The 13,286-nt window shown below is 36.5% G+C and overlaps 1 protein-coding gene across 1 annotated transcript in view; it reads right to left on the bottom strand.

Moving 5' to 3' along the window:
• NRXN1 (neurexin 1) overlaps window positions 1-13,286 on the bottom strand; it is a 472,728-nt gene that overhangs the window by 308,786 nt on the left and 150,656 nt on the right. The window lies entirely within an intron of this gene.

Genomic DNA, 13,286 nt, shown 5'->3' on the forward strand with positions numbered 1-13,286 from the left:
ATAAGAAATAACCCAGGTTACCCTTGGAAATTTGACAAATTGGCAACGAGAGCCTGAAAAATGGGAAAGATAAGTCTGTTGAGTTAAAAAAAAATAGTAATCCAGTGTTTTCTTTTAGGGTTTGTCGCTTTGCATGAACTTAGAAAATAATGGTTAATTGAACTATAAATTGCTGGATCTTGATTTTGACCGTGAATCTTCCAAAAGGAGCTTCAAATGAATCTAGCAGGTCCCGTAACTCAGAAAGAATCTAGAGTAATTGGTAGTAATTTGTAAAATGGCACATTTTCTCTACTGTTTAATTGATCTCATTGTACTAAGCACTACTCTTCTGTGTAATTGAGAGACGGACAGCCAAAGAAACTGCTTCATTTTGTAATTGATTTGTTATTATAATTTAAAAATAAAATCACCGAGCAATTGGCTTGCTCTTTTTACATGTAAATGTCTCTGCAGATTAATTTCTGCTTCTACTTAATGAAGCAGGTTATTAAACTTGCTTATCAGTTTATCAAACAGTTGTCATCTTTGATAATCTTAGAGGTGTTTCTTTTTCGAGTTATAATCTGTATGTCATTGATAAACCAATTACAGATTTCAGAAGTCAAACGATCACGAGAAGTGTGTAACGAGTGGTAATAATTTAAAAATTCAGACTTTTTTTATAGCAGTAAAGATTAGGGCAAAACTGTGTACATTTCAAAATAACAGTGCTAATCATATATGCCACCTTACAGCCATAACCTTTCTATCAAGGACTAGCCAAACTGGCACTGAGGCACTAAAGACTTTAAAGAAAGCCCACAAACCCAGCTAGCTCACCAAAGAAGTTTTTTATGGACATTGAGTGCAATGGAGATTTGTAGTCAGCTTTAGTAGTATTTGCTGGCAGAAGGTCTATCTCTATGAAGATGAAAACCATCTACGCAAAAGCATCAAAAAGAACTTGTGTATACAGCTGGATGAGGGAGAAAGAATACTAACTGTGATTACTGACAAAGGTTTCCTACAAAAAGCCAATCACTGAAAAGTAACCGTGTTTAGGCAAGGTTGATCACAGTACTTAAGAAGAGTGTAAACAACCAGTGTGCAGAGGAGATTCAACCAGAGAAAAGAAAGCATGCATAAAATAAGTAAGGACAGTATTAAAGAACAGAAGAGCAAACTTGCTACTCTTTTAACCTAGATGCTCATTTTTTGTTTACTTTCCCCATTTCTGCCTTGATTTTTTCCTTTCCAAGTGGCTTTCACATTCAGCTATCTGACCAGCCATCTTCCAGATGCTACATATCCTTGTTTTCCTACTGTAAGCTGGCCAGAGTGTTGTGGAACTGGCATTACTTTGACCACAGAGTCCCCTAACACAGGCAAGTCTGGCTAACAAAATTATGGCTAGGAAACTGTTTGTTCAAATCTCCCTAATTCGCCCTTGGTTATGGTTTATTTCATTGTTTTCGTGCCACCCCTCTGCATTTTCACTGCGGATGGGGTATTGTTACGGGGCCAGGGCATCGAACCATGACAAACTCAACGCAGACAAAGCTTGAAAAGCTCACACAGCTTAACTTAATACTCATCACTGTGCAATACATATATATGCAGATGGGTTTGCACCGACTGATGTATAGAGACCGACATGCATAGATTTGGAGCTTTCTAGGCACACAGTTCCTAGGCAAGGGATGTCATTCCTCTGTTCAAATCAGCAACAGTATGGGCTGCACTGCTTAGTCTGGATACCGCTTACAGAAAAGTAAAACCTCTTGGTTTGCTAGTAGGAAACACCAAGTAGGAAGCGCTTTTGTTTTTCTAGTAGAAACATTTAGTAGAGAAACATCTAAAGGCAACTGAATTTGTCAAGTTTGGTCTGATATAAAGTGATTATGGAAACTGGTCTTGATCAGGTTCCTGCTGTATTTGTCTTCCTACAAAAAGATCTAGGCTATAGTTTTCAAACTCAAGTTAATACAGGGACTTCTCTGAATCCTTCCAAGCTGGTTAAAGTATGACTAAATCTGAGGTGTTATGCTAATTCTGAAAGTTTTCAATGCCAACTTAATGCTTTTTCCACTGAGGGAACTGGTACCTTGTCTTGAACAAGGTCAAAAATATTTTTTAAAGAAATTGCTACTTAAATCACTTAACGTGACATAACACTGCCACAGTTTAAGACCTTTTAAAGACTGAGCTAACTGCATTTTACTCAAGCATTGAGAGTACATTTTAATCTTGCATATTACATGAAGAACACATCTTCTCTGCCACAAGGAGGAATTATTTACAGTGAAATAGCCAATATGAGATTGTAGCTTCCTTCTGAAAATCAGCAAAGAAAAAGGTAAAACTATCTTTTGCCTTGTCTTCTAAAAGGTTTTCCACTAAGGTATCTTTCACTAGAAGTCTCCTAGTTGAAGACATACCATTTTTAATAATGAAGACACAATGTAAGCTTGCATCCACAGAAAGACTACCATGAATTTGATAAAATATACAGTAACATATGGCAAACTAACATATGGTAAAGGCTGACTGTGGACATGAAAGCTGCAGTTTCCACTCATGTTATCAGCCCAAAGTAGAAAAGAAAAAAAAAAAAGCCTCCTCCACCTTGTATTTTAGATATTTTGATAAAATCTTCTTGCAGCAACTCTAAAGATCTTTTTCTTTAATCTATAGTTTTTTCACAATTGTAAATAAAGATCAAAGTCTCTTGCTATTGTAAAAAAAGAAAAAAAGCAACTTGGCAGTATGAGCCACATGGGATTGTGCTAAGGGTATCCAACATTAGATAAGGAACTTAGGCTTTACTGAAGCATATGACACTGAGAATATGTGGGAAAACAGAGAGGGGAGAAAACCATGATCAGAGATGCTTAAGCAAGTGCACTGAAACTGGCAGGCTTGGCTGGATATAACTGAGATGAAAATTTGGCTCAAAGTATCTTTGATATTTACTTTAAAAATAAAGAACATCTGTGAAAACTGAGAAAAGGAAAACATTTTCGATATTTTATATTTAAACATTTGAGTAATAAAATCCCAATCTAAGAACATAAAAAATGTCACATGTACCCTATAAATGTATATCTCTCAAAAGCAAGAACCGATGTAACTATAGCTATTATTTCCCTATTTTCTCTTCAATGTACAATATCTGTATCACTGTAAGACAGCAGAGAACTGAATTTTCCCATTTCCTCAAAAAGGTGGTTGAAAAGTTTGAGGTGTATTTACTCTTAAGAGCTTCAGACTGAAATCTAATCTGAAAATTGCACCATATACGATTATTTTTGTATATGATTAAGTGTCCTATTTACACATTATGCATGCTATTCACAACCAGCATTTTATCCTTTCTCTGCATGCGGACTACAAAGGAAAATAAACTGACTAAATTAACGTTGATAATAATTAGCAATGATCATATATGGACTAAGGTATGCAAAGGAGTGTATCTAATCAACACTTAGACTGTCTATGTTTCTAGGCATAGGTACAGTTAATATCCAGCCAACCACTGTTACTGTATGCAAAGTGCCTAATATTCTTCAGAACCAGATTTTTTTGCTATGCTGCATCTAAATGGGACTCTTGCATTGGCTAAAGTTTACCTCATTACTTGAAACTGAGAACACTGTTTACTAATCTTACATTATTTGGAGTCTCCATTTAAATACAGCCTTTATCACTTATTTAGACAGCATAAGATATTTTAATTTCTCCCTACACTAAAGCTCACTGGCCGTTGTGCTTGGGATATTATTAAATAAAGGCAAATCGTGTCTGACAAATTCAGTGGCCTTCTACGATGGTGTTACAGTGTTAACGGATAAGGGAAGAGCAACAGGCATCATCTACCTGCACTTGTGCAAGGTATTTGACGCTGTCCTGCACAACATCCTAGATTAGATAGTAGGAAGAAATTTTTCACTGTGAGGGTGGTGAGACAGTGGCACAGGCTGCCCAGAGAAGTTGTGGATGTCCCATCCCTGGAGGTGTTCAAGGCCAGGCTGGATGGGGCTCGGAGCAACCTGGTCTAGTGGAAAGTGTCTCTGCCCATGGCAGGGGGGTTGGAACTAGGTGGTCTTTAAGGTCCCTTCCAACCCAAACCACTCCATGATTCTATCTCAGCACTGAGCAAGCCCGACATTCTTACTGTTTTCTGCTGTGAATGCATACCTAGTAATGACAGTTAACTAGAGAGCATGTGCAGGTTTTAACATGGAGCCACTCAAGTATTCTGTCTTTCAGAAGGAGCAGAAAAAAAATATCTCATCTTGTCAGTACACACATTTTATTTAGAGGATGGTTTAATTAAAAAGAGAGGAAAGGTTGCCCAGCATCTGTTCACTCAACTGTACCGAAAAGCTGAGTGATTAGGTGAGACCTGTTTCAGATCCCTATTGTACCTGATCTGCTGTGAAATCCTGAACCAAATTTTTTCACATCCCAAAGGAGTGCCCTACATACCAGCCCGTGAGGCATTTCATAGTGGAACTACTGAAGCTGTTTCACTACATACGAGTCATTCAGTATTCACAGGAGAAGTGACAAAGGACTTGAATTTGGATGTCCTATATGAATGAATGCCTTAATTATCAAGCTATAGTAATTACTCTTATTTCTCCTTCCCTCACCCAACGAATATGGAATTACTCAGACAACATGGAATAATTTCAACCAAAACTATCCAATAGCCAGATGAATGAAACACCCTCCCTGCTATGTGGAAGACCATGGTTAAGTCCTGCTTCAAACAAGACTAAGATAATATTCAAACTTGGTCTAATGGATATCATACAGAGAGGTATATCTGCTTTTCCACACAAACTTTTCATTCCCAGCTACCTTTGTTTGGGCCCTGCAAATGAGAGAAGTGGGGAATACTCAGTTTGGGAACTTGGCCAGGGCATAAGCTGCACCTCTTAAAAGCTCTGCAGTGAAGGAAGAGGTTATACAGCAATCACTGTTTCAACAGACACAAGCTCACTGCCAAAACCAACAGACACTTTTCACATATGGCTGGGGGAAAGAGGAACCTAGAGGAACAGATGGAAAGCTTACCTGAAGAGCATACCAAAAGACATGCAAACCAAGAGAGTCAAGTACAGTCTTTTGTCCTGAACCTGAGAAGGCTCACACATGAGCCCAGAGAGTAAGAATAATCACCAAGTTCTGAGTCTGTGGATCCCTCTACAAGATCTAGGTGCACAGCTATGTTTCCTTAGAGAAACAAGACCTCCAACTTAAAGACCACATACTCCATGCAGTGTTACAGTTGTAGGCTCACAGTGGAACCATTTCACTGCTTTTCCATTGGCTACCCAGATTTAATGACAGCATTGGTTAAATGTTTGAAACCTAGAAATTCTAAAAGCCAAATTTTATTTGCTGCATACATATATGAAAGTACATTCAAAAGTATTCTTTTATTTTACATAGGAATCCTAGAAACCTTCAACATCTGTAGAGGTTCACGAGAGTCTCGTGGAACTCGCATCCGTCCAAGGCAAGGAGCCTGAGGGATGCTCACAGGTTTGCGGTCTTAACTGCTTTCTAAGCAAAAAAAAATGCAGGACAGAACCAGCACCCTTTTCTTTTGGTAAAATTTGGAAAATTAATATACTAGATTTTCTGTAGTTAAGACTTCTTTAACTCCTTTCATCTAGTCTCTTTCATGACAATGGAATTAGGTCTACACAATAGAATAAAGAAATGAAGTTATCCCAGGAGGAAGCTACTGAATGACAGTAGCTAATTGAGCTAAACTCTTTCTTTTTTCACTTGCTTTTCCAAATTCCCAGCTGTTACGCTTTTTTTTTTTTCAAAGGAAAAATTTCTTTTCACCCTATGGGTTTTACTCTTATTATAATAAAAAAATAAGTTAAATGCATACAAGTTTCTATTTTGTTTAAATGTAGAAGGTTTCTATGGGAAGTAGTAAAGCAGAAAAATGAAAGAGCGTAGTCAAGGAAAGAAATCTGAGAACTGGCATGGACAGAGCATTGCCGGCTGCCCTGTCCAACCGTGCCCTCTGCCAGCGCGGCTCCTGACCCGCCCGGCAGTACCAGTTGCAAAGCTCAGCTCAAGGCGGTAAATACTGCACACCTTTGCGAAACCTTTAACGCATGCGACATCACCGCCCCTGTATTCACTTACCCACACTGAGGCCTAAGGCCAGACCTTTTGTCTTGAATTTTGCAAATTTCGTTGGTTCCCCGCCCACCCCCGTATTTTCAACTAATTTCTAACAGTCTTTCAAGATAGACAATACGTTACTAAACAACGGGGCTACTAAAGCAAGGCTGAGATGCTAAAGGCTGAGCTGCATGGAAGGTATCAGAGAACAGTAGTTCTCCACAGGAGCTACAGCATCATAAAGGCTCAAAGTACTGTCAGATTTTAGCTTTAGGGAAAGGGCTTGCATACTTTACCTTTTCTTCCCCCTCCACTACTTAGAAAAGAAAATACCAAAGCAAAAAGCAGACATATGGAGAGTCCCTCATATTCTGTGAAGCTTTAGTTGAGCTACTGTACCCTGATTTTAGTATAATTTAATTTAATCCAGAAACCACTGTATTATTTGAAATTGTTCTTCTTCAAAACTAATATCTACCCTCTTCTTACACTTCCAGACAATAAATCTTCTCCTAGCTGCAACTGGTTACAGCGTATGTACCTACAATTTACTCCTGCATAAGAAACAAACAGCACTAGTGTTCACTGTTGTTACAGTGAAATTCTCATATTTTTCACAAGTTTTTTAGTGAAAATTCACCAAAAAAATCAGCAGAATATCATAAGATCTTAGACATATTACCACGATTCCCTAGCATATTATCTTTCTCTAGCTGACATTGTTTATCTAATGTCTACATCCTTAAATTTAAGAAGGTTTTAAAAATCAAGTTTAAGGTTTGACTTTTAATTTTTATTTTCTGCACTTCTGCCCTTTTCATCACAACCTTTTGTTCTGTGCAAGTAAAGAAAAAAATTAAGAAAGTGAAGTCCCTCTGGCCATACAGATTATTACACTGTTAAACAGCCCAATATGATTTGGCCTTCTAGCAGTATTATGACCCTGGAAGATATGAGGTCAGTATTTAGAAAAAAGGAAAGGAACAGAAAAGGATGAAGACTGCTGAGAACAGTCACAAAAGTGGCAAAGTTCCAGAATCATCATAATTGTAATGAAAAGAAATCAGTAATTAGCATAATTACAGAAACTATTTGTGTTTTGTAATGTATTAACTGTGGCATTTACATTACTGAGAGTTATATCCAATTTCTATATTGGTACTAAATAGTAAATGTGTATTTATATATGTGTGTACTTATATGATTCAATGAATCTAACATTTTGTCTTTTATGGTGTACAAAATTAAATGCTACACATTTTTTTTCAATAAGGAGGGTTTTTTCCCAAAACTCAGGGAAAAAAATAATCAAGCAACACTAAATCTTAGTAGAGAATTTTTAGATCCTTCTACAAAATATTAAAACAAAACAGTGGTATGAAAAGCTGGAAATATGGTAGCCTTCAATATTCCTTTTTGATTAATTATAGCTTTAAATGTAGTCAGAGTTAGGGACATGCCACTGCGAGAAAGTCAGGGACATTAGATGATAAAAATATATTTTCTATTATCTAGTACTAAGGAAGGAAAGTGCTAGATAGCATAGCAGTACAGCAAAAGTATAGTCTTTCTGTGCAAACTCAAATTGAGATTATTGGAATCACAGATAATGTAGTAAAATGGAGTCAGACAGTCCTTCAGAGTTGCCAAGTTCACCCAAACATTCTGATCAGTCTTACAGATGGTGAAATTAAATAATTGTATTAATCAAGATGGGATAGTGCAGCAAGATTTAGACCTAGTTTCCAGTCTCTCCACTGATTATCGTGTTCTCATTAGCGACCTGTATTTAAAACCTACTGTGTTAAACTCACCCCTACTACTGTGGGAAATACTGGGCACTATTTTGCACACAGACAAAATCCCCACTGAAGTAAAATATTCCAGGTTTGTGCCAGGCAGCTCATCTGTTTTTTCCCTCCTATACTCCACTGAACCCTATTATCAATCTCTACGAACCTATCCTTGCTGATAATGTCAACTTTGTATTAATTGTATTAACTTCCCCATATACTTTTAATAAAAAAATAACAGGAACGTAGTTTTTGGTCCAAACGTTTAGGGAATATTAGGCAGAAGCACGGCTCTGGAAAACCTACCTACTAGTGCACTGATTTCTGAAAGACCAACTAAAACAGAGAACTTAGAAAAGTAAGAATATTACCCTTAGAGATGTAAATACATAATTCATGTATGCTTACCCAAATGCTAGCTTTGATTTTGGAACACGATCTTTTCCACACAAATCCTAACCAAATCCAATTTTTATTGCCTATTTTGTTTTCAGTGTCTTTATCAAAATGCAGGGAGAAACCAAGCTTCAGCCTGAAATACATTAGAATACTGATCGTTGTCTTCATTGAGTTGTGTTACATTCAAAGTAATGAGGTAACTCTTTGCGGGCTTCCCATCATCGTCCCCTTGCTATGAACAGGCTTCACCCATTTAAAGTGCTGAAAAAGCACTTAGCAAATAGGTTTGGTTAATTATCATAATATCACCCGCTAGTACTATTATGTTGTATCAGCATTTACATGATAAAATTCTATTTTAGGTGCTAGATTTCTAAACTGTGAAAAAAGGCTCTGAACAGAAAGTTCATATTCAATAATGAGTAATTTTTGCATAGATTTAAAATGAGTAGTGCATTCATTTTTTAGTACAATGGAGAAAAATGGTATTTAATTCCTAGTTCAAGCCACATTGCTGAATAAAAGCAATCTGATAACAAATTTATTTCCCTACTTGTTTTTCCTCAAAGAAGCAGCATTTGGTTGATGCAAGCTAATCTCTACACAGTTCACGTCGTATGTTGGACCCTTTTCTCACATCCAGGGTGTCTTTTTAAGTACATCTCTGGACTGTTTGCACAGGAATAGCTCTGTACATATTGCTAGCAAAGTTCCTTATTCCAACGATCACAATGTAATGACTGGAGAGTTAAGATGCAACAGATAAGTCCTGCAATATAAATCAATTTTTAAAAATAATTTTTTAATACTTCTGAGACTACGAAAATTAAATAGCTGAGATTGTTATCTTTGATTTAAAAATTTTGCTTTTATTTTGCTAATCCTTCAACAAAGGGTGAGATCCTGGCTAATTAAAGTCAGTTGAGTTTTACCATTGACTTCAATGTAACCAAGATTTCACTTGCAAAGTTTTATATAAAAAAAATCTAAATATAGTAAAGAGCTCTGACTAACAGCAAGTGCAATCTGTTGGATAGATGATATATTCTATGCACCTATATGCATTACAGCTCATAGCAGTCCAACAAGAACAGCTTTAAGCTACTGAGTAATTAAGAAGCGATACATTTGTTTTTAAGAACTGATTAAATGCAAAATACTGACATTTGTGTTGGCCTATCAAATTCATAAAGTACATTTTGGAAAAAAAAAAAGATTAGCCCTTTACATTCATGTTTTAAAATCTAGATTTACTAAGCTAAAATTTAATAATTCCTAAATCATAGAATCATAGAATGGTTTAGGTTGGAAGGGACCTTGAAGATCAGTGAATCCCCCCCCCCCTGCCATGGGCAGGGACACCTCCCACTAGACCAGGTTGCCCAAGGCCACGTCCAGCCTGGCCTTGAACACCTCCAGGGATGGGGCATCCACAACTTCTCTGGGCAACCTGTTCCAGTGCCTAACCACCCTCAGAGTGAAAAATTTCTTCCTAATGTTTAATCTAAACCTGCCCTCTTCCAGTTTATATCCATTCCCCCTCGTCCTGTCACTACATGCCCTAGTAAAAAGTCTTTCCCCACGTCTCCTGTAGGCCCCCTTTAGGTACTGGAAGGCCGCAATAAGATCTCTCCGGAGCCTTCTCTTCTCCAGGCTGATGTGCATTAGTAAGATAAATCCTAAGTAGAGCTGGCTGAGTGCTTCATGACTGTTCTCTTTACCTATTTAGCTAACATTGAAAATGGACTATATTGGCAAAAGTAGTTGTCTGTTTTGCTCTTAATCCTATTCTGTATTCTTGTTTCTGCCAAAGCTTTCAGCAAAGATATATTTGTAGGTATTGTTAGATATCTGTCTTTTTTCTACAACAGATATAAGATTATATATCACAAGAAATACATTTTTTTTTTCTTTTACAAATACAGTTTACAGTTGCAATTCATAGTAAATACAACTAATTAACACTTGTAATGGATTAGAATTCCTAGTTTTTAAATGCGTAGTTCCCATATATTTTACCAGCATACATCCTCCAAAACTTTACCGAGTGTTACTCTGCCAACAGTAAATTTGTGAGGCCAGGGAAATTATGCCACAGTGGGGGGTACTGCTATGGTGAACTGTTATTTATTATTGCTAATGATATAATGATGTATCGCAAGATACATCACCAGAGTCCAAACCAAAAAATAAATTGAATGATTTCTGTACTAAAATGGTATTTGAAGCTTTTTATTGTAAGAGAAACGTTGTTTTAACGGCAGACTCCTGACATGCCACTCACCTTGTTCCTGCTGACCCAAAACCAAGAACAGAATAAGAAGCTTCTAGAAGTTTTACTTTGTTAGGATAACTTACTTGAATTCAGTATACAGTGAATACAGTAATAGAGGATACTAGACATTTACCTCTAAATTAATATTCTTGTTGTGGAAGTAAAATACTCCCTGTATTAAAATACAATACTCTCTATATTAAAACTTTGATGATTTTTTGCACTGCTGCTTGGAGGAAAAACTTGACAAGGTAGTAGATGTTTAACTGGCCTATCTTTAAATAAAAGTGAAGACTTTTCTCCCAATCTATTCTGCAATAGCACCGTGGTTTATGCCTTTACCATTATTACATAAGACTAGGATCAAGAAGACTAGACCACTGCTAAACTAATCTGAGTAGTCTGGAGTGTCTAAAATATCATTAGACATTTTGATTAGATGTATAATAACCGCAGACACAGATAATTCAGATGATACAAAGCAATTAAAATTAAATTAGGATTAATACAAAAGGATTAATCTCACCCTGCCCAGCCCTTGATATCTGTGCTCACAGGACAGACCAAAATTATATGTTTAATGGAAAGAAAGCATTTGTTTAGGAAACACCTAAGGATAATTCCAGGGTTTAAACCTCAGAATGAAGCAGTTTCTCTTTATTGGGGCCAGGGTTATTAACATTATATGGCAGATTTTTAGTGTGGTTGTTATCCTTTATCAAATCAATTATTTTGCAAACGATTCCAAAACCTGTTACTTGGAATTTATATTTTCTCTCTCCCTGCTTTTGCTTTCTTGAAACAAAATTAAATACAATGAAAAACAGCCGCTACCTTTTTCTCTTTTTCATTTTATGCATTTAATCCATTTGCAACCTTTGAAATTTGTCGGCTCCTGAAAGCCAAAGTGGAATTTACATGTGCATTCAAACTGCACTAATTTAGTTTTGAAATTTTCTAGTAAAAAGTCATCAAGGGATATCTTTCCTGTCCCCAAACCATATTACCTAGAATTTGATAGCAAAACATACTTCGGCCAAAAATCATAAACCGGTTTTACTAACTCCAGTCTTCGTGTTGTAATAAAATCCTGTCTAGATCAACATATTCACTAAGGAATCGTTCAGATGCATGATAAGCATTTTAAGTGATTTGTAAGCTACTGGTATAATAGGGTCTACCCTATTCTCAATAGATACGCTCACAGGAATTACACTTGCACGTAGGAACACACGCCCTTAAATCCTAAATTGGATATGTAATAGCATTAACTGACAACTAAATTTATAAGTGGCAGCAGAAATCAAACTTACAAAGACAGCATTTTCCCTCACAAGTCTAAAAGCCTCCCTGCTAAGCTCAGTCAACAGGGAAAACAGTAAAAGATGGAAGCAGGTCTTAAACATTTTTGCACTAGTACTGCGTTTGTGCTGTTCTTTCCATCACGCAGAGAGCTGGACAGCTGAGCGGTACGAGGGCTAATACACACTGCATGCACGATAAAACAGCAATGCAGACTGCAAGATAACAGATCTCTATGCTTGCAAACGTTATCCCAGGCAGTGGATCACCACTCAAGGAAGTCACCTTCACATTCATTTCTAATAAAATTCAACTGAGAACAACCAGCTTTCAGTAGTGGCTGATCAAGATACAGGATCTTTTACAGGATTTTTTTTTATTCCTCTATACCCAACCACAGCTGATGAAGAATATCAGAATTACTTTCTTGGCAATCATGAAAAATGGAAATGATTGAAGTCTGGTGGCTTTGTGGCTGAGCCAAGACAATACTCGGTGTGGCAAACAAAGCACTAAAAACTACCGATAGTTTTACAAATACTTTGCAAAATACGGCAAGAAATATTTTTTTTTTCATCTCAGATCAACTTGTTTGTCTGAAAGACGACTGAGTAAGTGATATTGTAAAAGCAGAGCGAGGTTCAATACAAAAAAAAAAATCTGAACATCTCTTTCTTGATTTGATTTTTTTTCCAAAGCAAATTAAAAATTAAACAATTGATTGAACTTTTCATAGTAATGCATCACACAACCTGATTCATTGAATGGGATTAAAAAAAAGTGAGATAATGAATTGATTGGTATATGTTGCATATTTTGTCACATAATGAGTCTAACATAGTCAGTAGGTATAATTTCACACAATAGGGTGGAGTTTCAAAATCAGCCACTAATATTGCAGCAAAATTTGAGGATAAGCATTGTATAGTAGAATCCTATACCTAAGTTTCAACTTAGTTCTTCCAGATGAAAGTAAACACAAAAATGCTTATCTAAAAAACTTCTTCCTTGCAGAATGTACGTGTGCATTTTTCCAATTTACAAAGTAGATCATACAAGACAATGCATAACAATGAATCTACCTCCTGCAGTCCCTATGAGGTAATATAAACCCAAACTTGCAATCTTTCCCATTTTAAATTCCCATTTCCTAATAAAAGTGAAAATGAGTAGGAGATTTCAGAGTCCAGCACTATCATTAACAGAAATGTTTTTTTTTTTTAATCTGTGTACTATCCTACATTCATTCTCAGCAAAAGGGGAAAGCTTTCTCAACAGGCGTATGCCTTTAGCTTCCCCTAGAGGAAGCAAATGATTCATCCAAAGGATACATGAATGACATGTATAATGTTCAAAATCTTTTTGGGGTGTTTTAAATC

The sequence above is a fragment of the Charadrius vociferus genome, unplaced genomic scaffold, assembly GCF_000708025.1.
Source record: "Charadrius vociferus isolate BGI_N301 unplaced genomic scaffold, ASM70802v2 scaffold411, whole genome shotgun sequence".
NCBI lineage: Eukaryota > Metazoa > Chordata > Aves > Charadriiformes > Charadriidae > Charadrius > Charadrius vociferus.